The 24,949-nt window shown below is 42.0% G+C and overlaps 1 protein-coding gene across 5 annotated transcripts in view; it reads left to right on the top strand.

Annotated features, from left to right (window-relative positions):
* Positions 1 to 10,390: 10,390 nt before the first annotated feature.
* Positions 10,391 to 24,949, top strand: part of ZNF624 (zinc finger protein 624) — a 75,492-nt gene continuing 60,933 nt past the window's right edge. For 2 of the 5 annotated variants that reach the window (XM_049859480.1, XM_049859481.1), the window contains exon 1: positions 10,484 to 12,121. The gene's annotated coding sequence lies outside the window, so the exon portion shown is untranslated. The other 3 variants (XM_049859477.1, XM_049859476.1, XM_049859475.1) reach the window with 3 other exon arrangements.

Genomic DNA, 24,949 nt, shown 5'->3' with positions numbered 1-24,949 from the left:
CTCACTTATATCAAGTATGTAGAGCAGGCAAATGTGTAGAGACCAAAGTTTATTCGTGAACATCAGTGGCAGGAGAGAGGGGGAAGGAGGGAGCCATTGCTTAGGGAGCACTGAGATTCTGTTAAGGGTGATGGAAAAAAACAGAAATGGATAGGGTGCTGTTTGCGTAACATGGTGAACATTATTAATGTCACTAAATTGTACATGTAAATAATGTTGAAATGGTAAATGTAGCTAAAGCAAATGGAAGAAATGATGAAGTAAGAGAGTTGAATAGAACATTTCAAAGGGCAGCTCAAAAAGACAAAGTATTATAATGACATGTGCAAAGACCTGGAGTTAGAAGACCAAAGGGAAGAACACGCTCGGCATTCCTCAAGCTGAAAGAACTGAAGAAAAAACTCAAGACTCGAGTTGCAGTATTGGAGGATTCTACAGGGAAAATACTGAACAATGCAGGAAGCATCAAAAGAAGATCGAAGAAATACAGAGTCACTGTACCAAAAAGAATTGATTGATGTCCAACCATTTCAGGAGGTAGCATATGATCAAGAATTGATGGTACTGAAGGAAGAAATTCAAGCCGCACTTAAGACAAAAAACACTGAAGGCAAAAACACTGAAGGCAAAAACAGTTATTCCAGTAATTGATGGAATAACCAGTTGAAATGTTTCAATAAACAGATGCAGCGGTGGAGGTGCTCACTTGTCTATGCCAAGAAATTTGGAAGACAGCTACCTGGCCAACAGCAGAAATTATTGGACTATATCAACAACACACACAAGTACAATTTTGCTGAAGATCATTCAAGAACAGTTGCAGCAGTGTATCAACAGGGAACTGCCAGAAATTCAAGCTGGATTCAGAAGAGGACATGGAACAAGGAATAATAGCATTGCTGATGTTAGATGGATCTTGGCTGAAAGCAAAGAATACCAGAAAGATGTTTGCCTGCGTTTTATTTACTTATTTATTTTGGTTTCTTTTGTGTGTGTGTGCATGCGTGTACTTTAGATGAAAGATTACAGCTCAAGTTAATCTTTCATACAAAAATTCACATACATATTGCTTTGTGACATTAGTTGCAATCCCTATAATGTAACAGCACACTCCCTCTCTCCACCCCGTGTTTCTTGTGTTCATTCAACCAGTTCCTGTCCTTTCTTGCTATCTCATCCTGCCTCGGGAAGGAAGCCGCCCATTTGGTCTCCTGTATCTGACTGAACTAGGAAGCACACTCCTCACGAGTATTATTTTATGTTTTATAGTTCAGTCCAATCTTTGTCTGAAGAGTGGGCTCCGGGAATGTTTTCCTTTCTGGGTTAACAGAGCATCCAGGGTCCATATCTTCAGGGGTTCCTCCAGTCTCAGTCAGACTGTTAAATCTGGTGTTTTTACATGAATTTGAGTTCTGCTCCACACTTTTCTCCTGCTCCATCAGAGACTCTGTTGTGTTCCCTGTCAGGGCGGTCATTGATGGTAGCCAGGCACCATCTTGTTCTTCTTTTCTCAGGCTGATAAGAGTCTCTGGTTTATGTGGACCTTTTGTCTCTTGGGCTAATATTTTCCTCGTGTCTTTGATGTTCTTCATTCTCCTTTGCTCCAAGTGGGTTGGGACCAATTGATGCATTTTAGATGGCTGCTCACAAGTTCTTAAGACCCCAGATGCCACTCAGTAAAGTGGGATACAGGACATTTTCTTAATAAACTTTTTTATGCCAGTTGTCTTCCATGTCCCCCAAAACCATGGTCCCCAGGTCCCAGCCCCAGCTACTCTGTTCCTCAAAGTGTTTGGTTGTGTTCAGTAAACTTTTTAGCTTTTGCTTTGGTCCATTTGCACTGACTTCCCCTGTATGGTGTGTTGTTCTTTGCTTCACCTAAGATGATTCTTGTCTACTATCTAGTTAGTGAATTCCCCTCTCCCTCCCTCCCCAGCCCCATAACCTTCAAAGAATGTTTTCTTCTGTGTTTAAAACTCTTCTTGATATCTTTTTTTTGTTGTGCTTTAAGCGAAAGTTTACAAATAAAGTCAGTCTCTCATACAAAACCTTATATACACCTTGCTATATACTCCTAGTTGCTCTCCCCCTGATGAGACAGCACATTCCTTCTCTCCACCCTATATTTCTGTGTCCATTCAGCCAGATTCTGTCCCCCTTGGCCTTCATATCTCCCCTCCAGACAGGAGCTGCACACATAGTCTCATGTATCTACTTGATCCAAGAAGCTCACTCCTCACCAGTATCGTTTTCTTAGAGTCCAATCCAATCCCTGTCTGAAGAGTTGGTTTTGGGAACGGTTCCTGTCTTGGGCTAACAGAAGGTCTGGGGACCATGACCTCCAGGGTGCTTCTAGTCTCAGTCAGACCATTAAGTCTGGTCTTTTTATGAGAATTTGAGGTCTGCATCCCACTGCTCTCCTGCTCCTTCAGGGATTCTCTGTTGTGTTCCCTGTCATGGCAGTCATCGGTTGTAGCCGGGCACCATCTAGTTCTTCTGGACTCAGGCTGATGTAGTCTCTGATTTATGTGGCCCATTCTGACTCTTGGGTTCATACTTACCTTGTGTCTTTGGTGTTCTTCTTTCTCCTTAGCTCCAAATGGGTTGAGACCAATTGATGCATCGTAGATGGCTTCTTGCTAGCGTTTAAGAGCCCAGATGCCACTCTTCTTGAGTTCTTATAATAGTGGTCTCATACAATATTTGTCCACTTGGGCCTGATTAACTTCACTCAGCATAATGCCCTCCAGGTTCACCCATGCTGTGAGATGTTTTTAGGATTCATCATTGTTCTTTATCATTGCATTGTATTCCATTGTGTGTATGTACCATAATTTCTTTATCCACTCATCTGTTGATGGGCACCTAAGTTGTTTCCATCTTTTTGCTATTGTGAACAGTGCTGCAATGAACATGGATGTGCATATATCTATTCATATGACAGCTCTTATTTCTGTAGGATATATTCCAATAAGTGGAATTGCTGGATCATATGGTACTTCTATTTCTGGCTTTTAAAGGAAGCACCAAATTGATCTCCAAAGTGGTTGTGCCATTTTACATTCCCACCAGCAGTGTGTAAGTGTTCCAGTCCCTCCACAGCCTCTCCAACATTTATTATTTTGTGTTTTTTGGATTAATGCCAGCCTTGTTGGGGTGAGATGGAATCTCATTGTAGTTTTGATTTGCCTTTCTCTAATGGCTAATGATCTTGAGCATTTCCTCATGTATCTGTTAGCCACCTAAATGTCTTCTCTGGTGAACGGTCTGTTCATATCCTTTGGCCATTTTTTAAATTGGGCTATTTGTCTTTTTGTTGTTGAAGTGTTGCAGTCTCTTGTAGATTTTAGAGATTGATCCTTATCAGATATGTCGTAGCCAAAATTTTTTCCCAGTTTGTAGGTTCTCTTTTTACTCTTTTGGTGAAGTCTTTTGCTGAGCATACATGTTTGATTTTTAGGAGCTCCCAGTTATCTAGTTTCTCTTCTGGTGTTTGTGCATTGTTAGTTAGGGTTTGTATTCTGTTTATGCCAAGTATTACAGCTCCTAGTGTTGCCCCTATTTCTTCTTCCATGATGTTATGGATTGAATTGTGTCTCCCAAAAATATATGTCAACTTGGTTAGGCCATGATTCCCAGTATTGTGCAGTTGTCCTCCATTTTGTGATTTTTCTACATGTTATAAATCATAATCTCTGCCTGTGGTTAAAGAGGATTAGGGTGGGATGGAACACTCTTGCTCAGGTCACATTCCTGATCCAATGTAAAGGGAGTTTCCCTGGGGTGTGGCCTGCACCACCTATTATCTTACAAGAGATTAAAGGAAAGGGAAGCAAGCAGAGATGGGGACTTCATACCACCAGGAGCAGAGCGTGTCCTTTGGACCCGGGGTTTCTGCGCAGAGAAACTTCTAGTCCGGAGGAAGATTGATGAGAAGGCCAACAGACAGAGAAAGACTTCCTCTGGAGCTGACACCCTGAATTTGGACTTTTAGCCTACTTTACTGTGAAGAAATAAATTTCTCTTTGTTAAAGCCATCCACTTGTGGTATTTCTGTTATAGTAGCACTAGATGACTGAGACACATGATCTTTATAGTTTTTGGTTTTATATTTAGGTCTTTGATCCATTTTGAGTTAGTTTTTGTACATAGTATCAGGTATGGGTCTTGTTTCATTTTTTTCCAGATGGGTATCCAGTCATGCCAGCACCATTTGTTAAAGAGACTGTCTTTTCCCCAGTTAACAGACTTTGGGCCTTTGTCAAATATCAGCTGCTCATGGGTGGATGAACTTACATCTGGGTTCTCAATTCTGTTGCGTTGGTCTATATATCCGTTGTTGTACCAGTACAAAGCTATTTTGACTACCGTGGCAGGATAATAGGTTCTAAAATTAGGTAGTGTGAGGCTTCCCACTTTGTTTTTCTTCTTCAGGAATGCTTTACTTATCTGGGGCCTCTTCCTTTTCCATCTGAAGTTGGTGATTTGTTTCTCTATCTCGTTAAAAAATGCCATGGAAATTTGGAGCAGGATTGCATGGTATCTGTAGATTGCTTTGGGTAGGATGGATGTTTTTACAGTGTTGAGTCTTCCTATCTATGAGCAAGGTATGTTTTGCCACTTACGAAGTTCTATTTGAATTCTTGCATTTGTATCTTCTAGTTTTCTTTGTATAGGTCTTTTATGTCACTAGTCAGGTTTATCCCTAAATATTTTATCTTCTTGGAGGCTTTTGTAAATTGGATTGATGTGGTGATTTCCTATTTGAAGTTCTTTGTGTTGGTGGAGAGGAATCCAGCTGATTTCTTTATGTCTCTCTTGTATCCTGATACTTTGCTGAAATCTTCTGTTAGTTCCAACTGTTTTCTTGTGGGTTCTTTGGGGTTTTCTGTGTATAAGATCATATCATCTGCAAATAGGGATACTTTTACTTCTTCCTTATCAATTTGGATGCCCTTTATTTCTTTTTCTTGCCTTATTGCTCTGGCTAGGACGTCCACCACAATGTTGAATAAGAATGGTGATAAAGGGCATCCTTGTCTGGTTCCTGTTCTCAGGAGGAATGCTTTCAGACTGTCTCTGTCTAGGATGATGTTGACTGTTGGCTTTGTATAAATGCCCTTTATTATGCTGAGGAATTTTCCTGCTATTCCTACTTTGCTGAGAGTTTTTATCATGAATAGGTGTTGAACTTTGTCAAATGCTTTTTCTGCATCAATTGATAAGATCATGTGATTCTTAGGTTTTTTAATTTATGTGATAGATTACATTGATTATTTTTCTAATGTGGAGCCATCCCTGCATACCTGGTATGAATCCTATTTGGTCTTGAATTACTTTTTTGATATGTTGTTGAATTCTATTGGCTAGAATTTTGTTGAGGATTTTTGCATCTATGTTCACGAGGGATATTGGTCTGTAATTTTTTCTTTTGTGGTGTCTTTACCTGGTTTTGGTATCAGGGTTATGATGGCTTCATAGAATGAGTTCGGGAGTATTCCATCCTTTTCTATGCTCTGAAATACCTTTAGTAGTAGTGGTGTTAACTCTTCTCTGAAAGTTTGATAGAATTCTCCAGTGAAGCCGTCAGGGCCAGGGCTTTTTTTGGGGGGGGGGGGAATATTTTTATCACCTCTTCAATCTCTTTTTTGTTATATATTTATTTAGTTTTTCTACCTCCGTTTGTGTTAAGTAGTGTGTTTGTAGAAATTTGTCCATTTCTTTAGGTTTTCAAATTTGTTGGAGTACAATTTTTCATAATATTGTGTCATGATCCTTTTAATTTCAGTTTGGTCTGTTGTGATATCACCCATCTCATTTCTTATTTGGGGTATTTGCTTCCTCTCCTGTTTTTCTTTTGTCAGTTTGGCCAGTGGTTTATTGATTTTGTTAATCTTCTCAAAGAACCAGTTTTGGTCTTGTTGACTCTTTCAGTTGCTTTTCTATTCTCTATTTCATTTATTTCTGCTCTGATTTTTATTATTTCCTTCCTTCTTGTGCTCAAGGGTTCATTTTGCTGCTGTCTTTCTATTTGTTCGAGTTGTAGGGATAATTCTTTGATTTCAGCCCTTTCTTCTTCTTGGGTGTGTGCACTTATTGCTATAAATTGACCTCTGAGCACTGCTTTTGCAGCCTCCACCAGACTGAGTCCAGCACAACTAGATGCTGCCCAGCTACCACCACTGAGTGCTCTCACAGGAATTACAATAGATGGTCCCAGACAGAACTGGAGAAAAATGTAGAGCAAAAGTCAAATTCACAAAAAAAAAAAAAAAAAAAAAATAGACCAGGCTCGCTGGTCTGACAGAGACTGGAGAAACACCAAAAGTATGGCCCCCAGACACACTTTTAACTCAGTACTGAAGTCACTCCTGAGGTTCACCTTTTAGCCAAAGCTTATATAGGTCCATAAAACAAAATGAGACTAAATGGGTACACCAGTCCAGGAGCAAGAATGAGAAGACAGGAGGGGACAGGAAAGCTGGTAATGGGGAACCCAAGGCCGAGAAGGGAGAGTGTTGACATGTCATGGGGTTGGCAATCAATGTCACAAAACAATATGCATATTAATTGTTTAATGAGAAACTAATTAGTCTGTAAACCTTCATCTAAAGTACAATTTAAAAAAAGAAAGCAAACGACATATTGCACTGGGCAAATCTGCTACAAAAGACCTCTTTAAAGTGTTAAGAAGCAAAGGACTAAGGTGCGCCTGACCCAAACTATGGTATTTTCAATCACTTCATATGCATGTGAAAGCTGGACAATGGATAAGAAAGACCAAAGAAGAATTGATGGCTTTGAATTATGGTGTTGTCAAAGAATATTGAATATACCATAGACTGTCAGAAGAATGAAAAAATCTGTCTTGGAAGAACTACAGCCAGAATGCTCCTTAGAAGCAAGGATGGCAAGATTTTGTCTCATGTACTTTGGACATGTTATCAGGAGGGTCCAATCCCTGGAGAAGAACATTATGCTTGGTAATGTAGAGGGTCAGTGAACAAGAGGAAGATCTTCAACGAGATGAATTGATACAGTGGCTGCAATAATGGGCTCAAGTGTAACAACGATTGTGAGGATGGCGCAGGACTCAGCAGTGTTTCATTCTGTTGTTCACAGGGTCACTATGAGTTGTCACCAACTCTGTGGCACCTAACAATAACAACAAAAATATATATATAGTCAAAGAGCACAAGAGTCGTCTATATAAAATAATATCTAAGCTTATTGAGAGTTATTGAGGGAACAGCACTCCCAATTTGACAGAGGTTTTGGGGTAGCTTTTATAGTAAAATATAAGGAACTTATAATGGAGTTTTCTGATTAGGTGACATTTATGTCAGAATACATATTTTTTATAAGAGAACAGTATGTGCTTAAACATAAAAATAGAAGAACAGAAACTTTGTTAAGACAATTACAAGGTCAGTGAGACATGATTGTAAGACCTTTGGAGTCTTAGAAACAACATGTTCATTAATCTTCTATTGTTTTCTGAAACAATAAGTACCAAGGATTTCAGTGAGCCTGTCACCTAAATATAATTATGTGAAACTAGACAAGCTGCTTCGAAAGGTTACAGTTCACGTGACATTCATTTTTTTTATTAGTCTCATACGTAAGTTACAAGGGAGTTACAAGACATTAGTTATGTAAAGTTTGTTATCTATATTTACCATATATTCCCTTGGAAACACCCTGCTGAGTATAACAAATGAATGAACTTTCTCATAATGTACCTAGGCAAAATGCCTACGCAGGAGGTATGTATCCAGAAAAGAAGAACAACAAAATGGTTTCTGAATTGAACTCTCTGTAGGCCATTTTAGTTGTCAAGTGCCTCTACTTAATTTAAAATGCTCTCGTTCAGTACTTCACACACACACGCACGCACGCACGCGCACACACACACACCCCATGGAACTGGGCAAAAGGAAGACATGTTTTATCATTATTACTTGTTGGACCCAAAAAAGGAAGCTTTGGTTCTGAAGCCACCACCAAGGCTTCCCCCGCTCAGGCGCAGTTTCTGCCGGTCCCCCTCACCGCCCTCACCTGTGCAGCCACCAAGCCGGGGTTTCTAACTGCAGCTTGGCCCCACTGCACTGTGGAATCTAACCGCAGTTTGAATTTGGGCTGAAGTCCCGTACATAAGCAAACCAAGATCTCCGCCTGAGCATGGGACTTAAAGAGCGTGGCCCCAAACTTGATCCCCGGCCTGAACTTACCAAGAAAGGAAGATGTTCTCCAGCACTTAGCTGCACCTGAGCTCATTTGCAAAGCAAAAATTCCCTTCTTTTGCAAATGACCAGGTACTTGGATCTCCACATGGAGGGATGGGGTGTCACATTTTCGGTGCCAGTACTGCCCCCTAGGGACTGGAGGGCATAAAAGCTCCAAGCTCCCCTGGGGATGGGTGGCAGTGGCCTTCCAGCTGCTAGGCCCCACTTTCCTCTTTACGTGTGTAAACAATAAATTTCCACTTTCTGTTTCCTTTGCAGCTAGTGGTGTGGCGATCATCTTATTTCGATCAACTAATGGGACAGGACACGAACCAGTGTTAGGTTACAGTTCAAATACCCAGAAATTAGTTTGAAGGCAATATTTTTTGGTCAAGAACTTGAAAGACAAGATATCACGGATACGCAGGACCAACTCCAGGGCCATCCGAGGTTTTAACTGTTAGCGAAGGTCTCTGTTCTCTCAATGAGTTTATTTCTTTAACCTAATCTAAGGTGGTGCTGTAGAGTTGCTTCTGGCTCATAGAGACCCTATAGGACAGAGTGGAACAATCCCATAGGGTTTCCAAAGCTGTAATCTTTATGGGGAGCCCTGGTGGCACAGTGGTTAAGCGCCCCACCAGCCTCTCTTGGGAAGAAAGATGTGGCACTCTGTTTCAGTAAAGAATACAGCCTTGGAAACCCTATGAGGAGGCAGTTCTACTCTGTCCTATTGTTACCAATTGCCAATCTGACACAAAGGGTCTTTGTCTTTTCCTGAGTAAGAATACACACAAAAGACAAACTTTATCTTCAGCAAGCTTTATTTTGCTTGAGTCAGACAAAAGGAGTCAGTGGGGATCTAAGCCTCTCTAAAAGATTGACTCTAAAAGGGAAGCAAGGCTAGGGCTTATATAGGTACGGTGCAGACAACAGAGTAATGAATATTTAGTGGGCTTCTTTCAAGAGGCGGGTACTTCTCAGAATGGCGGTGTATGCTAATTAGGTTACCAACGCATCTGGAATCTAAGATGGAACCTGTGGATATTCAAGATGGAGTCCTCAGCAGCCCTTGGCATCATTTATTATGGGATATAGCGCAAGCACACTTGATCTGACACTGCATCGCCATCTTTAGAGGGCTAAGAAAGGTTAAACAGCAGTCACACTTTGTTCTGCACATATGGAGCCTGTAAAGGAGGAGACTAGAAAAACACTAAGAAAGAGAGAGTAATTCATGGGTTGTTTCAATCTTATCTCCTGTTGACAGGGTGGGTTCCTGTTTACCCAACTTCTAGGTGGTAATCTTCTAACGCCTCTTTCATTCAGCTGCTCACACAGTTAACCCTATCTGTTTCACTATAGGGTCACTATGAGTGGGAATCAACTCCACAGCAATGGGTTAATTTTTAGGGAAGCTGACTGCCACATCTTTCTCCCGCAGAGCACCTGGTGGATTCTAACCCCTACCTTTAACTGCTCACCTTTCAGTTAGCAGCCAGGCTCTTAACCACCGCGCCACCAGGATTCCTTTAAAAAAAAAAAACAAAAAACCATTGCTGTGGAGTCCATTCCAACTGACAGCAACCCTATAGGACAGAGTAGAACAGCCTCACAGGGTTTCCAAGGAGCACCTGGTGGATTCAAACTGCTGACGTTTTGGTTAGCTGGGGTAGCTCTTAACCACTACGCCACCAGGGTTTCCAGGATTCCTTTAAAAAAAAATTTCAAAAAAAACCCAAACCCAGTGCCGTCCCACTGATCCTGACTCATAGCGACCCTACAGGACACAGGAAAACTGCCCCATAGAATTTCCAAGGAGCGCCTGGCGGATTCGAACTGCCGAACCTTCGGTTAGCAGCCATAGCACTTAACCACTATGCCACCAGGATTTCCAGGACTTCTTTAGTAACACGGAAATGTTCCAAGGCAAGTGTTCGGGCATATTTTTTCGTGGGTCTCTGGCGCTAGACTTGTGCTTGACACAAGTGGTGACCTCCAATACAGTTAGATCACTTTGAATGAAATTGTCAGGTCATGCAAGGAGCTCACACAGGCAAATTCTCTAACAACTGGAGACAAAGAGGAGGGGAAGCCCAGGCGCTGAGGACTCTGGGGGCTGTAGTTCCGTGGCCCCGGTTGCGCACGCGCACTGACCAGCTCGGCGGCCCGGCCCGACCGAGCCTGCGCCATTGTTGGAAGTGTTCCCGCCCTGCTCTGCGAGTGCCCTCAGTTGTCCTCTGTTTGGCCGCCAGGTACTGGTTGCTCCGGGCGCCAGGCTCGCGTTCCCGGCCGCCCCTCCCTCTGCACTATGCTCCGGGCGGTGTCCGGGGCGTGGCTAGGCTGCTCCAGAACCCCAGCCCCGAGCCGACACGCCCACCCCTGAGGCGAGCGGGGCTGGCCGCCGGCAGGGGCGTGTGGGCCGGATCTCCTGGCCTCCGTCTTCGGGCTGGCGGGCCGACGGGCCATGGCCCCCCGGCCCCACGCCCTGGCGGCCTCCTCGCCCGCGTCCGGTTGCAGGAACCTCCTCCCCAGAAGGCCCGGCGGGCGTCGCGGGGCTGGGGGTTGGGGAGCGCCAGCCGCGGGCCCTGGACTGGGGATCGGCGGGGGCTGGTTGTCCCCTCTGACCCGACCTTTCCCCTCTTCTCAGTCCCGCGGCTTTGGGGAGCGAAGAGGGGCAGCAGTGGGCATGGAAGGGCAGTGAGGAAAGCGGCGAGGCTGGCGGTGGGGTTGCAGGCTCCGCCCTGGCTTCTCGGGCTTCACGTCTGAGAGCCCGTGCTACCTGACGGGGGTGGAACGGCTTTCACGTGAGAGCCCCTGCTACCTGACGGGTGGAACGGATTTCACGTCTGAGAGCCCCTGCTACCTGACGGGGGTGGAACGGCTTTCACGTCTGAGAGCCCGTGCTACCTGACGGGGGTGGAACGGCTTTCACGTCTGAGAGCCCCTGCTACCTGACGGGGGTGGGACGGCTTTCACGTCTGAGAGCCCGTGCTACGTGACGGGGGTGGAACGGATTTCACGTCTGAGAGCCCGTGCTACCTGACGGAGGTGGGACGGCTTTCACGTCTGAGAGCCCGTGCTACCTGACGGGGGTGGGACGGCTTTCACGTCTGAGAGCCCCTGCTACCTGACGGGGGTGGAACGGCTTTCACGTCTGAGAGCCCGTGCTACCTGACGGGGGTGGGACGGCTTTCACGTCTGAGAGCCCGTGCTACCTGACGGGGGTGGGACGGCTTTCACGTCTGAGAGCCCGTGCTACGTGACGGGGGTGGGACGGCTTTCACGTCTGAGAGCCCGTGCTACGTGACGGGGGTGGGACGGCTTTCACGTCTGAGAGCCCGTGCTACGTGACGGGGGTGGGACGGCTTTCACGTCTGAGAGCCCGTGCTACCTGACGGGGGTGGGACGGCTTTCACGTCTGAGAGCCCGTGCTACCTGACGGGGGTGGGACGGCTTTCACGTCTGAGAGCCCGTGCTACGTGACGGGGGTGGGACGGCTTTCACGTCTGAGAGCCCGTGCTACGTGACGGGGGTGGGACGGCTTTCACGTCTGAGAGCCCGTGCTACGTGACGGGGGTGGGACGGCTTTCACGTCTGAGAGCCCGTGCTACCTGACAGGGGCGTGTCCTCTCTCTGGCCTCAGACGAATCGTGCAGCTTTTCCTTGCCGGCTCCTTCTACGGCATTTCAAATAATCACCTTTAAACCACTCCCCTCTAGATCTGACGTAACAGTGTTATTAGTGCATTAATTGGGAAAAGGTGGACTGGTCCATGGCGCTGAAGTTCACGGAGAGAACATGGTCCCTTCATTACTGGGAACAACTACACTCGCTTGGGAACCACAGCAAGTGAAGTTTCCGTGTAAAACCCTGATGTTTCTGCAGTTCTTGGAAAGGTATGGCTTGGGCGAAGTCAAAACATCCAGAAAAGATATCTAGGAAATTCTGGCTCTGGAGAAATATTGACCTGAATAGTTTCTGCGTAATGGCAGAGGGGAAAGAAGGAACGTATAATGTGGTTAACTGACGTTCAGTGTGTTCAGGTGACTTGCCTGTGAACACATTTATACAGTAGCCAAACCAGATCGGAACCGGGAGTGCGAAGAGCCACTCTGCGATTGTATTGCTGTATCAAGTTGATAGATAGACAGACAGACTTAGGTACTTCTTAGTGACAACTGGGAGCGTCTAGAAAAGTAGAAACATCACAGCCCTAGGGTCTCAGAGGTGTCAGTAGTGTTGGGATTAGTCATTTGCAGTCTTTTTTGTTTTTTAATCCTGGGCATTATATTTTTACACAATTGAGATCAAGCCAGATATGTCCAATTTTAAATAACATTGTTTATTCTGATAATAAAATTAAAAATATGTTTACTGCACATTTTGATTTTTAAGCATAGTTAATTAGCATTATCTATATGGCTTATTGCCAAGGAAGAATTTATTAATCTTTACCGTTTTAAAAAGAAATGACGACTCAGGTCATTCTCAGTGAATTTTGAAGATGCAAAAAACTATTACTCTAGTTCTTTGAAAATTACAAAATTGTAATATTGCTCTTTGTAGGTCTGCTTTTGTGTTTGGGAAAAAATAGTTTTCATTTATTATCATATTTCTTTTTCCCAAGCTTGTAAAACGGAACTTCTTTTTTATAAATTGTGATTTAGGTGAAAGTTTACAGAGCAAATTAGTTTCTCATTAAACAGTTAATACACAGATTATTTTGTGACATTGGTTGCTAACTCCGCGATGTGTCTACACTCTCTCTTTCTCCACCCCAGTTTCCCTGTTTCCATTCATCCAGTTTTCCTGTCCCTTCCTGCCTTCTCGTCTTTGCTTTTGGGTTGATGTGCCCATTAGTCTCATGTACATGATTGAACTATGAAGCATGTCCCTCCCATGTATTATTGTTGGCCCTATAACCCAAAACACCGATTCCGACCTGTCTAATCTTTGGCTGAAGGTTGAACCTCAGGGGTGTCTTCAGTACTGAGTTAAAAGGGTGTCTGGGGCCATACTCTTGGAGTTTTTCCAGTCTCTGTCAGACCAGTATGCCCAGTCTTTTTTGTGTTTGTGTCAATTTGAATTTTGTTCTACATTTTTCTCCCACTTTGTCAGGGACCCTCTATTGTGATCCCTGTCAGAGCAGTTGGTGATGGTAACCATGCGCCATCTAGTTGTTCTAGGTTCAGTCAGGTGAAGGTTGTGGTAGTTGTGGTCCATTAGTTCTTTGGACTAATCCTTCCCTTGTGTCTTTGGTCTTCTTCATTCTCCTTTGCTCCAGCCAGGATGGGACCAGTAGATGTATCTTAGGTGGCCACTCGCAGGCTTTTGAAACCCCAGTCACTACTCACTACATTCAAATGTGGAATATTACAGACTGTGTTATGCCACTTGACCTAGATGTCTCCCAAGACCATGGTGCCAAGCCCTCAGCACAATAGCTGCATCTCTCATGGCATTTGGATGTGTCTGTGAAGCTTCTGTGACTTTGCCCTGGTCAAGTTGTGCTGACTTCCCCAGGATTGTGTACTGTCTTACCCTTCACCAAAGTTACCACTTATTTACTGTCTAGTTAGTGTTTTTCTTCCCCATTACTCCCCTCCCTCATAACTATCTGTGTGTAAACCTTTCCATGAATTTTTATAATAGTGGTATCATACAGTATTTGTCCTTTTGTGATTGACTTGTTTCACTCACTTGTTTTCATGCAGATTAATCCATGTAGTGAGATGTTTTGCAGATTCACCATTGTTCTTTATCATTGCATGGTATTGCATTGTGTATATGTACCATAGTTTGTTCATCCATTCATCTGTTCATGGGCACGTAGGTGGTCTCCTTCTTTTTGCTGTTGTAATGCTGCTGTGAACATGGGTGTGCATATGTCTATTCATGTGATGGCTCTTCTTTCTCTAGGATATAATCCTAGGAGTAGGATTGCTGGAGCATATGGTATTTCTATTTCTAGCTTTTTTTATTGTTTTCCAAAATTATTATACCATTTTGCATTCCCACCAGCAGTGCATAAGAGTTCCAGTCTCCCCACAACCTCTCCAGCATTTGTTATTTTCTGTGTTTTTTGATTCATGCCAGTAATGTTGGAGTGAGATGTTATCTCCTTGTAGTTTGATTTGCATTTCTCTAATGGCTAGTGATCACGAGCATTTCCTCATTTGTCTGGTAGCCATCTGAATGTCTTCTTTGGTGAAGTGTCTATTCATATCCTTTGCTCATTTTTTAATTGAACTATTTGTCTTTTTATTGATGAAGTATTGGATTTTCCTATAGGTATTAGAGATTAGATCTTTGTTGGCTATGTCATAGCCAAAAATTTTTTCCCAGTCTATACGTTCTCTTTTTACTCTTTTGGTGAAGTCTTTTGATGAGCATAAGTGTTTAATTTTTAGGAGAACACATTTATCTAGATATCTTCTGGTGTTTGTGTATTGTTAATTATAGTTTGTATGCTGTTTATGTTGCATATTAAGGAACCTAGTGTTGACTTTATTTTTTCTTCTATCATCTTTATAGTTTTTGATTTTATATTTAGGTCTTTGATCCATTTTGAATTAGTGTTTGTATATGGTGTGAGGTATACATCCTGTTTCATTTTTTTACAGATGGACACTCAGTTTTGCCAGCACCATTTATTAAAAAGACTGTATTTTCCTCACTTAATGGACTTTGGGCCTTTGTCAAAGATCAGGTGACCATAGATAGATTTACAGCTGCATTCTTGGTTCTGTTCCATTGGTCAAAGTATCTATCATTGTACCAATACCAGGCTGTTTTGACTACTATATCTGATGCCAGATAATGTGAGGCCTCCTACTTTGTTTTTCTTCTTCAGTAATGCTTTACCTATCCAGGGCCTCTTTGCTTTCCACGTAAAGTTAATGATTAGTTTTTCCATCTCCTTAAAGAATACTATTGGTTTTTGGATCCAGATTGCATTGTATTTGTAGATTGCTTTGGGTAGAATTGCTTTGGAAACCCTGGTGGCATTGTGGTTAAGAGCTATGGCTGCTAACCAAAAGGTCAGCAGTTTGAATCCACCAGGTGCTCCTTGGAAACCCTGTGGGGCAGTTCTACTCTGTCCTTTAGGGTCACTATGAGTCGGAATCAATTTCATGGCAACGGTTTGGTTTTTTTCTTGTTGTCGTTGGGGTGGGAGGGGAAGGATTGACATTTTCATAATATTGTGCCTGCTTATCCATGAGTGTCTTAGTCATCTAGTGCTGCTGTAACAGAAATGCCACAAGTGGATGGCTTTAACAAAGAGAAATTTATTTCTTTACAGTAAAGTAGGCTACAAGTCCAAATTCAGGGCATCAGCTCCAGGGGAAGGTTTTCTCTCTCTGTTGACCTCATCAATCTTCCCCTGGACTACGAGCTTCTCAATGCAGGGACCCCGGGTCTAAAGCATGCTCTCTGCACCCGTCACTGCTGTCTTCGTGGTATGAAGTCCTCCCTCTGCTTCTTTCCTTTTCTTTTTTATCTCTTGAGAAATAAAAGGTGGTGCTGGCCACACCCCAAGGAAACTCCCTTTACATTGGATCAGGAATGTGACCTGGGTAAGTGTGTTACAATCCCACCCTAATCCTCTTTAACATAAACTTGCAGTCACAATATGGAGGACAACCACGCAACACTGGGAATCATGGCCTAACTAAGTTGACACATATTTTAGGGGAACACAATTCAATCCATGACAATGACCATGGTGTGTTTTTCTGTATGTGGGTCTCTTTTGGTTTCTTGCCATAGTGTTTTGTAGTATTCCTTGTCTAAGTCTTTTATGTCCCTGGTTAGATCTATTCCTGAGTATTTTATCTTTTTATGGGCTATTATAAGTGGTATTGTTTTCCTGATTTCCTTTTTGAAGTTCTCTCTGTTGGTGATTCTTGTTTGTTTATCTTGTGTTGTGCTACTCTGCTGAATCTATTAGTTCCATTAGTTTTCTTGTGGTGTCGTTAGGGTTCTCTATGTATAGTGTCATATCATGCATGAGTGAGGATAGTTTTACTTCTTCCATACTAATTTGGATGCTCTTTATTTCTTTTTTCTTGCCTTATTGTTCTAGCTAGGACTTCCAGCACAATGTTAAATAGGAGTAGCGATAAAGGACATCCTTGTTTTCAGCCTCTCTTTGTTAAGAATAATGTTGGCTGTTGGTTTTGTATAGAAGCACTTTATTATGTTGAGAAATTTCCCTTCTATTGCTATCTTACTGAGAGTTTTTATCAGGAACGGGTGTTGGACTTTATCAAATGCCTTTTCTTTGCTGATTGAGATGATCATGTGATTCTTTTATTTATGTGGTGGATTATATTGATTGATTTTCTAATGTTGAACCATCCTGGCCGACCTGGTATGAATCCCACTTAGTTGTGCTGGATTATTTTTTTATATGATGCTGAATTCTATTGACTAGAATTTTGTTTAGAATTTTTGCATATATTCATGGGAGATATTGGTCTGTAGTTTGTTTTTGTTTTTGTTTTTTGTGGTGTCTCTGCCTCATTTTGGTATCAGGGTGATGCTGGCTTCATAGAAGGAATTCAGAAGTATCCTTTCCTTTTCTGTGTTCTGAAATAGCTTGAGTAGTACTGGTGCAAGCTCTGCTCTGAATGTTTGATATAATTCTCCAGTGAAGCCATGAGGGCCAAGGCTTTTTTTATTGGGAGTTTTTTTTAATTACCTTTTCAATCTCTTCTCTTGTTTTGGGTCTGTTCAGATTTTTTATTTCAGTTTGTGTTAGTATAGGTAATGTGTTTCTGGAAATTTGTCCATTTCTTCTAGGTTTTCAAATTTGTTGGAGTACAGTTTTCATAGTACTCTGTTATGATCCTTTTTATTTCAGTTGGGTTTGTTGTAATGTCCCCCATTTCATTTCTTATTTGGTTATTAGCTGTTTTATCCTTTCTTTTGTCAACTTGGCCAGTGGTCTGTTGATTTTGTTGATCCTTTCAAGGAACCAATTTTGGTTTTCTTGAACATTTCTATTGTTTTTCTATTCTCTATTTCATTTCTTCTGGTGGCCATGTGCTTCTTTTGATGTTCTTTTTCTGTCTGTTCAAGTTGTAGGGCTAACGTTTTGATTTTGTCCCTTCTTTTCTGATATGCATCTATTGCTACAAATTGACCCTGAGCACTGCCTTATCTGTGTCCCATAGGTTTTGGTATGATGTGTTTTCATTCTCATTTGATTCTAGAAATTTTTTTATTCCCTGTTTGATTTCTTCTATTACCCCGTGGTTTTTAAGCAAGGTGTTATTCAGTTTCCATATATTTGATTTTTTTTCCTTGCTCTTCCTGTTATAAATTTCTGCTTTTATGGTGTTGTGGTCAGAGAAGATGCTTTGTATTATCTCAACATTTTGGATTGCGTTGAGGCTTGCTTTGTAGCCTAAGAGGTTGTCTATTTTGGAGAACATTTCATGTGCTTTGGAAAAGAATGTATACTTCACCGCTGTTGGGTGGAGTGTTCTGTATGTGTCTGTGAAGTCAAATTGGTTGATTATGGCCTTATGACCTTCTGTATCTTTGCTGATTTTCTTTCTAGATGTTCTGTCATTTACTGAGAGTGATGAGTTGAAGTCTCCTACCATTATTGTGGAACCATCAGTTTCTATTTTCAGTGCCATTAATTTGTTTTGTGTATTTTGGAGCCCTGTCGTTGGATACATAGATATTTATTACGGTTATGTCATCATGGTGGACTGTTCCTTTAATCATTATATAATGTCTTTCTTTGTCTTTTATGGTGGTTTTGCCTTAAAGCCTATTTTATCTGAGATTAGTATTGCCACTCCTGCTCTTTTTTGGTTGCTGTTTGCATGATATATTTTTCCATCCTTTAATTTTTTAATATATTTGTGTCTTTGTGTCTAAGGTGTATCCAGTATAATTGATGGGTCATGTTTCTTTATCCATTCTGTCATTCTCTGTCTCTTTACAGATGCATTATAGCCATTTACATTCAGTGTGATTATTGATAGGTGTGAGTTTATTGCTGTCATTTTGTAGTGCTTTTTTTTTTTTTTTTTTTTGCGGTGCTGACATTTTCTTTGTTTCTCTTACTTTTCTGTGCTGAGTTCCCTTTTTTTGTGAAATTTCTTTTCTTTTTTTCATTATTGTAGATTTTGTGTGTAGTGAGATTTTGTATTTTTCTTTATTTTGATGAATAGCTTTGTTAACTTTCTTTGTGGTTACCTTGAAATTTACCCTCATCTTCCTAAGTCTGAACCAGTCTTTTATTACTTCATATAGTCTTGACCTTCTCTTCTTTTGAAAGTTCTATATCTATAACATGTATTCTGCCTTTTATTTTTCTAACATTGTCGTCATTTACAGATTGACGTCTCTAGTTCCCTGTTTTGAATCTTTTAGTTTTGTTTTATCCTTGAAAGTTCATTACCTAGGTGAGTGTTTTGCTGATACTGACTTATGTCCTAGATTCAGGTTGTTTTCTGATGTTGTTGGTTCGCTAACCAAAAAAACAAAAAGGACAAAACCATTGTCATTGAGTCAATTCCAACTCATAGTGACCCTGTAGAATAGAGTAGAATTGCTCCATAGCATTTCCAAGGAATAGTTTGTGGATTTGATCTGCTGACCTTTTGCTTAGCCACCAAGCTCTTTACCATGGCGCCACCAGGGATCCCTCTAACCAAGGACCTCTTTAAAGACTCCCTTTAATAACTCTTGTAAGTATGGTTTGGTTTTTACAAATTCCCTTCATTTCTGTTTATCTGGAAATGTCCTAATTTCACCATCATACTTGAGAGTGAGTTTTACAGGTTTTATTATTCTTAGTTGGCAGTTTTTTTTTCTTTCAAGGTTTTATGTATGTCATCCCATTGCCTTCTTGCCTGCATGGTTTCTGCTGAGTAATCAGAACTTAGCCTTACTGCTTCCCCTTTGTATGTGACTTTTTATTTTTCTTGAGTTGCTTTCAGGGTTCTTTCTTTGTCTTTGATTTTGGCCAGTGTGATTATGATATGTCTTGGTGATTTTCTTTTGGGGTCTATCCTATATGGGGTTCATTGAGCTTCTTGGATGGTCAGCTTTTCATCTTTCATTATATTAGGGAAGTTTTCTATCAGCAAATTTTCGTTGATCCTCTGTGTTTTCCATTTTGTCCACTTGTTCTGGAACTCCAATCATGGGCAAATTTTTGCTCTTGATTGTATCCCATATAGTTCTTAGGTTTTTTTTTTTCATTCTTTTCTCTGGTTTTACCTCAAACAAAGTGGCTTCCATCGACTTTTCTTCAGTTATGCTGATTCTGTCTTCCATTGTTTCACATTTGCTCCTAAAGCCTTCTATTGTGTTGTCCACTTCTGTAATTTTGTTGTTTATCTTTTGGATTTCTAATTGCTGCTTTGTGTGATTTCTAATTTTTTTTTTTCACATTTTGTTCTTGTATTATTTTTCTGAATTCTTTTATTGCTTTGTCTGTGTTTTCCTCATTTTGGCTATGTTGTGGTTAGTTTTGTCCGTGCTTTCCATGATTTTGTCTGTATTTCAATTGATCTCTTTCCTAATTTCTTGGAAATCCCTGACTTTTGAATTCCCTACCAGATAGTTCCAGTGCCTTTTCTTTTGCTGGAAGGTCAACTGCTGCTTACTGGAGCCATCTTGTCCCATTTTTTTGTTGTTGTTTTTACCTGTTTTTATATTAGCTCCTGTCTCCGAAACGTTCAGGTGTTATTTTCTTTATTTATTGATTGCAAGTTTGTTTGTTTCATCCTGCTTTTTTGTTTTGTTTAGTTAATGTGGGTGGGTGGGCTGGGTGTACATTGTTGTTTGCTCATCTGTGGGTACGATATTTCTCACCACCTTGTCTTGGTGTGCAGGGCCTGTTGCTCAGCTCTCGTGCAGCAAGGCAGATCCAGCAGGAAGGGAAGGGGAGGAGATGGGTCATTTGTCTGCTGGGGGCTGGAGCAGGGCCACTGTGGTCTTCGAGAGGAGTCCCAAGTCAGCAGGGGAGGGTCTGGGGTCTGGTCCAGGTCCCTTTGGGGGTACAGTGGGTGGCGGGAAGGGTCCAGAGCCAGCGGGAAGGGGTCTGGGGTCTGGGGTCTGGGCCAGGTACCTTCAAGGCTGCAGCAGGCAGTAGGAAGGGTTCAGAGTCAGCAGCAGAAAGGCATCTGGGGTCAGGGCCAGATACCGCCGGGGCAGTGGCTAATAGCGGTAGGGGTTCAGAGCCAGTGTGAAGGGTCCTGGGGTCCAGGCCAGGTGCCCTTGGGATGGCAGCAGACAGCAGGATGGACCAGAGCTGGCAGGAAGGGGCCTGGGGTCCAGGCCCAATCCATTCAGGGCTGTGAGTAGTGGGACGGAGGAGAGAGGTGGGGGAGCGGAGGCAGGGGCAGAGGGAGCTAGATGGAAGAAGGCAATAGGGTGAGTTGGTACTCTGGCTCCTGGTAGTGGGGGTTGTGACAGCAGGGCAGTTATAGCTGCTGTTCACCAGAAGGGTACGGGTTGTAGGAGCATGCTCCTGTAATTACCAGGTGAGAGAGTCTGGGCTTCTCCTTGAGCTGCAGCCAGGAAACATGGTCTTACTTAGTCCTGGGTGTGTCCATGCCATACCTCCATCTCCTGTTGGGAATTCCGTGGAGGTGCCTTACTGTGTGCAGGGTTGTTTGCTTTATTTCAGAATGGCAATGCCGAATCATGCCATTTGGTCAGGAACCTCCACTCTGTATCTCTAGTCCTTCCTCTTTTTCTATCAGTTTATTCCTCTCTTCAGTGACTACCAATCTAATATTTTATCCCTTTGTTTAAGGTTCAGGGTTCTAGGATTGACATCTGTATCTATTTTACTTGGTTTCTTGGGTCTTTGTTGCAGCAGGAGGGCTTAGTGCGTCTGAATTCTGCCATCTTGGCTCCACCTCCGTAAAACTGGACCTCTTAACTTGGCAATCAGTGTATGGGTTTGTGAGGGTCAGTCTTCAAACTCCCTGAAATAATATGCAACATTTTACACGTATGTACATTATCCTGTGGACAGGAAGGCCACAGCTATTATCAGACTCTTAAATGAGTCTGTAAGCCCCAAAAAGTTAAGGTCTACTGCTGTTGATATTTAGTCATTGTTAATATTTGTTAGAACAGCCTCAATTATTATTTTAAATTGTATCCAAACTTAGCAAAACTGTTGCTTCTGAACTGTGAAATGAAGAGTGGTTCAAGAAACACTATCAGGCTCAAAGCAGAAACTCAGCTGAGGGAACTAATGCAGGGCCACGGCTTTGCCTGGCCTCTAGTATTGTCTTGATAAAACGTAGTTCAATTGGATTTTCAAGTATGTAAAGAAAAAGTTTTTAATCTGGGGTTCAGAGATTGGCTTTAGGACAATATTTCTCCAGGTAAGAACCTGAGGTACTTTTTGAAAATGTAGATTTTGGTGCCTCACACGTACAGTAGAGATCCTGATTTAGAAGATCTGGGATGTAGCCAGAGAATTTCTTTTTTAATAAGCATGCCTAGTGACTTATATACATCCTCAAATTTGAGATCCCTTTAATTCCATCTAGGGGTCTTTTGGGGGAGGATTCATAATTTTCATTAGATTTGCAAAGGGATCCATGACCTAAATAAATATACAGAAACACTTATATAAGGAAAAATCCCTTTCATAGGTAACCTTGAGTCTGCAGTATAGAAATCCTTCAGATTATTATTTCTTAATCAAAATCTTATCTCCACATTGCACTGTTTTTCTTCCCGCAACTTCTTAATTATTTCTCTTCCACCAAAATCTTTCATTGCACCAGTGAAATCCCAGTGTCATGGAAGACAGACTACATTTTAAGACAGCTACAGATTTTCTTGAATTAATTAAAAGCTGCTCTTCCCTACTCCCTAAAAATGCAAACCAAACCCAGTGCCATCGAGTCGATTCCGACTCATAGCGACCCTATAGGACAGAGTAGAACTGCCCCATAGAGTTTCCAAGGAGCGCCTGGCAGACTCAAACTGCCAACCCTTTGGTTAGCAGCCATAGCACTTAACCACTATGCCGCCAGGGTTTCCTCCCTACTTCCTGGAAAACTTTAAATTTTTTTTCCTGATCACTTACTCTATTAGTTAGGAAATTAGCTTGGCAGCTTTAACAGAGACCAAATTACAGTGGTTCAAGCAAGAAAATCAGTTTATTCTTTCTCACATAAAAATCTCAGTTAGTAGGTGGATAACAGTGATAGGGTTGGTACAGGTAGGCAACTCTGGTCCCTTAGGTCATCCAGAAACCCAGTGTATTCCATCTTGTTGCTCCACCATGTCATAGGGGACAATGTCCTCCCTATGCTATCACTATAGCTGGCTCACTATCACAGTGTCTGCATTCCAGCCCATCGGAAGGGAAAAGGAAGAAGTGGAAGGCAAGCAGCTCCTTTAAAGATATGACCTGGAAGTTGCATACATCTCTTTTGCTCAGATACCATTTGGTATAATTTAGTGACATGACCACACCTGACTGCAAGGGTAACTGGGAAGGGTCTCTAGCTAGGTAACCATGTGGCCAGCTAATATTTCAAGGCTGTCAAAACGAAGAAAGGGAAACTGGATGGGGAGGGCAGTTCACAATCTTTGCTGTGTTGGCCTATTTAAGTTTTCTGCTCTTTGAGTAAAAGACAGGAAAGAGAGAAAAGACCAAGATGGATATCAGAGGAGACCCTAAAACTTGCTCTCGAATGTCAAGCAGCTAAAGCAAAAGGAAGAAATGATGAAGTAAAAGAACTGAACAGAAGATTTCAAAGGGCAGCTCGAGAAGACAAAGCAAAGTATTATAATGACATGTGGAAAGAGCTGGAGATAGAAAACCAAAAGGGAGGAACATGCTTGGTGTTTCTCAAGCTGAAAGAACTGAGGAAATAATTCAAGCCTCGAGTTGCAATAGTGAAGGATTCTATGGGGAAAATATTAAACAACACAGGAAGCATCAAAAGAAGATGGGAGGAATACACAGAGTCACACCAAAAATAATTAGTCAACATTCAAGCATTTCAAGAGGTAGCATATGATTAGGAACCAATGGTACTGAAGGAAGAAGTCCAAGCTGCACTGAAGGCATTGGCGAAAAACAAGGCTCCAGGAATTGATGGAATATCAATTGAAATGTTTCAACAAACAGATTCAGCGCTGGAAGTGCTCACTCGTCTATGCCGAGAAATACAGAAGACAGCTTCCTGGCCAACTGACTGGAAGAGATCCATATTTATGCCTATTCCCAAGAAAGGTGATCCAACCAAATGTGGAAATTATAGAACAATATAATTAATATCACATGCAAGCAAAATTTTGCTGAAGATCATTCAAAAGCAGCTGCAGCAGTATATTGACAGGGAAATGCCAGAAATTCAGGCCAGATTCAGAAGAGGACATGGAACCAGGGATATCATTGCTGATGTCAGATGGATGCTGGCTGAAAGCAGAGAATACCAGAAAGATGTTTACTTGTGTTTTATTGACTATGCAAAGGCATTCAACCATGTGGATCATAACAAATTATGGATGACATTGCAAAGAATGGGGAATTCCAGAACACTTAATTGTGCTTATGAGGAACCTGTAAATAGATCAGGAGGCAGTTGTTCTGACAGAATAAGGGGATACTGAGTGGTTTAAGGTCAGGAAAGGTGTGCGTCAGGGTTGTATCCTTTCGCCATACCTATTCAATCTGTATGCTGAGCAAATAATTCTAGAAGTTGGATTATATGAAGAACAGGGCATCAGAATTGGAGGAAGACTCATTGACAACCTGCATTAAGCAGATGACACAACCTTGCATGCTGAAAGTGAAGAGGACTTGAAACACTTACTAATTAATGAAGATCAAAGACCACAGCCTTCAGTATGGATTGCACCTCAACATAAAGAAAACCGAAATTCTCACAAGTGGACCAATAAGCAACATCATGATAAACGGAGAAAATATTGAAGTTGTCAAGGATTTCATTTCACTTGGATCCACAATCAACACCCATGGACGCAGCAATCAAGAAATCAAAAGACACATTGCATTGGGCGAATCTTCTGCAAAGGACCTCTTTAAAGCATTGAAAACCAAAGATGTCACCTTGAGGACTAAGGTGTGCCTGACCCAAGCCATAGTATTTTCAATTGCATCATATGCATGTGAAAGCTGGACGATGAATAAGGAAGACCGAAGAAGAATTGATGCCTTTGAATTGTGGTGTTGGCAAAGAATATTGAATATACCACAGACTGCCAAAAGAACAAACAAATCTGTCTTGGAAAAAGCACAACCAAAATGCTCCTTGGAAGCAAGGATGACGAGACTGCGTCTTACATACCTTGGACATGTTGTCAGGAGGGATCAGTCCCTGGGGAAGGACATCATGCTAGGTAAAGTATAGGGTCAGCGGAAAAGAGGAAGACCCTCAGTGAGGTAGATCGACACAGTGGCTGCAAAAATGGGCTCAAGCATAACAACAATTTTAAGGATGGCGCAGGACCGGGCAGTGTTTCATTCTCTTGTGCGTAGGGTCGCTATGAGTTGGAACTGACTCAACAGCACCCAACAACAACAGCTCTTTGAGTCAGCTTTAGAAAATGTTTAAACAAAAATTATTTTGTAGGAAATTTTATTTTTACTGACATACAGTTTTAGAAATTTCATTGTGGAGATATGAAAACCAGGTGAAATTGTACACTACGAATTAGTACCTAAGCACAGTTAAGCCCATGCGTACCTT

The sequence above is a fragment of the Elephas maximus genome, chromosome 19 (genome assembly GCF_024166365.1).
Source record: "Elephas maximus indicus isolate mEleMax1 chromosome 19, mEleMax1 primary haplotype, whole genome shotgun sequence".
Lineage (NCBI taxonomy): Eukaryota > Metazoa > Chordata > Mammalia > Proboscidea > Elephantidae > Elephas > Elephas maximus.
Note: the sequence above shows the minus strand (reverse complement) of the source record. Positions and strands in the feature narration are given on the sequence as shown.